We start from the raw sequence: 5,475 nt of genomic DNA on the forward strand, positions 1-5,475 counted from the left end.
TAATAATTTACTCTAACTCATTTAATTTTTTTTGAGTTAAAAACTCAGAAGGGATGTCAACAATATTATAAATAATTAGCAGAATAAATGCTAGAAGATGTGGAATTTTTTTAATACACACATGAACATACACACGCACAGAAACATAAACAATATTAAATAAAAATGAACAAAGACATGTTTATCTCTTTAACACAAATAGCTGACAAGATAATGCACATAAAACAGACTTGAAAGGCTTTTAAGATACAGACTAAATATAGTTATAAATCTGAGAATGCATTTTAATTTAAAATGAATCCCAAATAGAGATGACAGCTTCACACAGCTTATCCATATTAACCCTCACTGAGAACTAAGGCACATGTTTGCAAGAAGAGTATGTAAAGACTGATATTATGTTGTCTATGATTTCAGAATCATGTAAAATTAACTGTTACTTATGATTGTAACTCATGACTTAGACTTCAGTATAATTGTCCTCTGATCAGCTGAGATAACAAGCCAAACCAAATTTAATCTGGGGAGGGAGGGAAGACAGTTCATAACACTACAGATACACATTTTCATAAGTATTCGAAGAAACTTGCAAATCATTTTTATGAGGCTATTTCCTTTTAAGTCTGTAAATATTTACACAAAAGTGTTTTTAGATATGGTTCAAATATATCAATAGTTTAAAATTATAAGCACAGGATTTTTTTTTAATTTGGCAACAAAATTCTTGACTATAGGATTCTGAGGGTAAAATGTGATTTTTACATAAAAACCCTCTAAATTACATTGTAATGAATCAAAAAAAGAAGGAAATGGAAAATATGACCAAGTTAGCCTATAATTGATTTTGGTTTTGATTCTTACCAAATGGACTTTCTTACCTATTAATATTGGCAGTATAATGGGTGATAATTAAAATAGCACAACTATGGCATACACATTCCTAAATGTAAAATAGAATTTTCTCTGGTTTAGGAAACACAGCAAAAGTACAAATTCCTTCAAAATGCTTTCCACTGGAAATAAAACATCCTTATTTAATTTAGGTGTGACCTGATTGTGAATGTTTACATAAAATTTTATATATAATAAATAGTAACTTTCATTTATAAAATTTTTCAAGAATAAATTCTCAATTGGCAAGCTCATAGTTAAGAAATTACCAGCTTGTTTGAAAAATATTTTTTCTTTAATTTTTGTTGTAGTTTGAATGTAAGATACTGTTTAGCTGCTGACCAAAATATGTTGAGTGATATTGGAATTAAGTTCTTATCCAAATAAATAGATTCTAGACAGGGTAAGCTATGCAGATGGCAACAATTTAAAATTACCAAACTGTGTGATTTGTTAATGGATTTAATTTGACTCTGAAAATACAGATAGAGATACTGATTAGATGCCAAATAAATTTACAGACAGGCACAATTCACACAATCTTGGATTTTTTTTGAGAGAAAAATATGTGTCCATATTTACAGAAGTTGTTGATGAATGTTATCAAATACGTGCTCTTAATTAAAGTTTGAATGCCTTGAAATAAAAATGGTTGGGACAGAAATATATAACTCTTAATTGTCGCAGAGTTATCCACATACTCACAATAGCATTTCTAAGTGAGTGGGATCAAAGAACTTCATGCTTTAAAGAAAATATAATACTTAATCGTCAGAATAGAAGTGTCAACTTTAGCCCTTACCTTCTGTTTTTGTTTATTCAAAATACATTCAATAAATGTTTATTAGAGTGAATGAGCAACTGAATGGCTGAAAAGGCACAACACTGGTTTTCTAATGTTTTGAGATGAGGAAACAAATGTGGAACTAAATGCCATCCACCGTTTCTGCATTAAGGGGCACTCCAATGCGCAAACCATTTCTTTAAAGAAGACACAATGTTGCATTATGTTTTAAATAATCATATTAAATTTCCTTGCATAATTGCCATGAGACAGTCCTAGTAGCCATATACTCCAGTTGAGAAGACAGAGACAGAGGGAGGCATGAAACAAGGAGAGAGAAAGCTAGACCTGGTTTTGACTCCCTCCCAATGCTTAATCCACTCCCCCACATTCCAATTTACAATAAAATGAAATTGGCACATTAACCTGAAAGGAAAAAAAAAAGAAAGAAAAATGACCAAATTCATTCAGTGAATTCAGGCATATCCAATGAAGTAACAGTGAGCTTAGGCTTATCTGAAAAGGAATTTGGTTCTGAAATAGCAAAGTTGACTTATACCTAGTGGGGGAAAAAGGCAATTAAAGAATAGTCTGGAAGTGTCTGAGAGTGGAATTAAAATAGAGAATTGGCTTGTGCTCATTGTGAAGTGACTTTAAAAAGAGATTCTGATGAGCAAACGTGTTAAAAATAGAGTTCTCACTCTTCCTGCTCCGTCGAAGAGCCTCCCACTTCCTACAGAAATTCTATAAATTGTGCGGCTCTTTAAGTACATGGAGGAATAGAACACATTTGCAATTATTTGGTAGAATATGTGAGTCATGCAGAAATAAAGCTTAGCAGGAAATTTTTATTTCATTGGACAAATTCTTAGTCATTTATTGCAGTTATTAAGAAGACTCTGAAACCATCAGACCTGTCTTTGATGAAAGGAACTGTGTTCCAACTGCCCTCCAGACAAAATCTCTCATGGAAGATGAACCAGAAATAGATGGGATAACATGGAGAAAAAAGCAAAAGGCAAGATGAATGAAGCTAAAAAATGAGATACCACTTGAAGTATAATATATGAAAAATGGCACTTGTACTTAAGGGCAGGAAGAGAATGTAAAACGGTAAAGCAAGAAGGAAATGAATAGAGACAGGATATAAGATGTATACACAAATTCTTATGATCCAGATTTACTCCAGGCACATCCCTGCTTGCATTAGATATGAAGTCATTCGTGCTCGTTTCTGAGCTTGAATATCATGTTTACATAAATATGTTTGAACCTTCATGTACTCAGAGTGCCAGTCGCTATGAGCTGTTGTTATTTTAAAACATAGAAACAGAGAAAGTATCATTTATTGATAGAACCTAATAGAATTTCTAGTGTCATAGTCTAGCCAAAGCACTATATTAAGAGAATGAACCCCTCCTTTTAATTTGATACAACTTTCACAAACCATCTAATACATCCCCTGATTTTCATTCAGAATATCATGCTGATTCATCTATACTTACCCATCTTTCATATTGGTGACTAAAAATAAACCAGCTTTACGTATTACAACCCCCTGCACAAAACTATTGTACTTTTAAACATATATTTACCTCATTCTTCTATTTCCTTTCATAAGCTTATTTTGAGTTCATATAAAATTTGTGAAACTCAATAAACTCTCCAGAGTTCATGTCTAAACCACACATTACCAACTAAAATTGATAATACAGAGAATTTATGCAACTAATTCAATCAAAACACCTACTTATTTCATTCAAATTAGAGGTAAATGGAATATTTGTCTGAATTATACTTCATTTTACAGAACAGACCAGAGGGCTCTCAAAATGCAATAGATAATAAAATTCTACTCAGTTGGTAAACAAGTTTACCCAGAGATACATTTCAGGTACAGGTGACTCTTGATTTCCTTGTTGAAATTTATTAGATTCATAACTCTTGAATGTGATGAGATAGGAGATAGACAAAAGGAGGGAAAGCGCATTGTATTCTATTCTAATTAGTGTCAATAAGTGTTCTTTTTTAATGGTATTGTCTAAGTGTTGTATTGAAATGATCCTGTAGGGTTATTACATTATTAATGCTTCTCTGCATTTGCTTAATTTACTACCATGACCACTAAAATATTTAGAGTATTTGCAGAGTGGAAAGATTACTGTATTTTTAAGCAGATGCATTTGCATACTCATCCATTAAACACTGAATATATTAAAACCCACAAAGTTGTTAAAAGAAATTTTAATGTGCAATTTTGAACAACTAAAATATCTTAATAATTTTATAATATACCTACAAGGGACTGCCTAAATATTAAAACGATCACCTTTGAAAAAGACTTAAACAGAACTGAGAGAGTTTTAGTTTCTCATTAGTACTCTCCGTAAAACAATAAATGAGCACACTTTTTGAATCATGTAAGCCTGGAAATGTGGTACTTTGTGGAATATTTAAAGCTGGTCACCATTCTGGCTCTTTAATATGACTATAAAAGCAACTGATCTCACGACACACAGTGCAATGGGTAATAATAGCAATGTAGGACATTATATCTACCATAAAATGAGAAATGTAGTTGATTCACTCATATTTCTATATATCCCAAAGCATTTAATGATTGTAGATTTTGAATATTGAAAATGTTGATCATTTTAGCTAAAAAACCAAGTTATTTCTACTCTGTTCCATTGGTACTTGGTTGACATATAAACTGAGCAAAGATGTCCTTGTTCAATAGAAATAGCCAAGTGTGGGAATACACTTAGATGTATTTTTGATTTCTCATTATTATTTGTTTGAAGAACTATTGGGTAAAATAAATAAATAAATAAATAAATAAGTAAAGATCTTTTGCCTTTTGTAAGAACATGTTTTATGTATGATTGAAGTTTTTACAACACTCCGAAAAAGCCATCCGATGTTAGATTTAAAAATAAAATCAAAAGCAGTTTCTGACATAGTACACATGAAAAATTGGAAATTCCAATATCTTCAATAGAAGTTGTAGAAAGTGTATGTCTCCTTGGAGTTTGACACCCACTTAACACAGCAGAAAATAAGGTATTATACTGTAAACAAAAAAGTACAGTAAAGGACAGTTGTAAATTTACATAAGAATAGTTCATAAACATTTTGGTCTTTCCATAACAGTTTTTATATAAAATGAATAAAAAAACCTTTAGACAGCTGTCATCACTCTTGTTTGACCACTTTTCACTTATATGCACACAGACATATTTATATAGCAATATACTGATGCACCGTTACATGGATATTAAACTATGATTACTGCTTTGTAACTGAGATGTGCATTATCCAATCAACATTATCCATAGTTGAAATACTCTTACATTATGTATTCTTGTCATGTTGTATCTAGAAAAACATGAAAATATAACTTTACATTATTTCAATTATTTACATTAGTTCAAGCTTGACAGAGAAAAATTGATAAGCTACAATTTTTAGAAGAGTGGGCCCAGAGGTACAATAAATAGCATCGATTGTATAGAGTCCTCTTTTTCGTTTTTAAAAACTCATTTTAAGTACAATATGGAAACAATTAGTCTGCAATTTGGTCATTCTAGCATGTATTAGCAAATCTGAAAATGCACCTCCAACATTCCTGATGAGGAGAAATGCACTAAAATATTGTATTCTTGAGGAATTTGTGATCAGGGATGACTAATATTGGTGAAGAACATCATGGTGCCACAGGCCACCATGTTCCATGGAAGGGGCTGTTGTTTAATCCTACATACTCTTTCCCTGCTGTGAAACATAATCAATAAAAATGT

Source organism: Hyaena hyaena, unplaced genomic scaffold (genome assembly GCF_003009895.1).
Source record: "Hyaena hyaena isolate Hyena2069 unplaced genomic scaffold, ASM300989v1 scaffold_592, whole genome shotgun sequence".
NCBI lineage: Eukaryota > Metazoa > Chordata > Mammalia > Carnivora > Hyaenidae > Hyaena > Hyaena hyaena.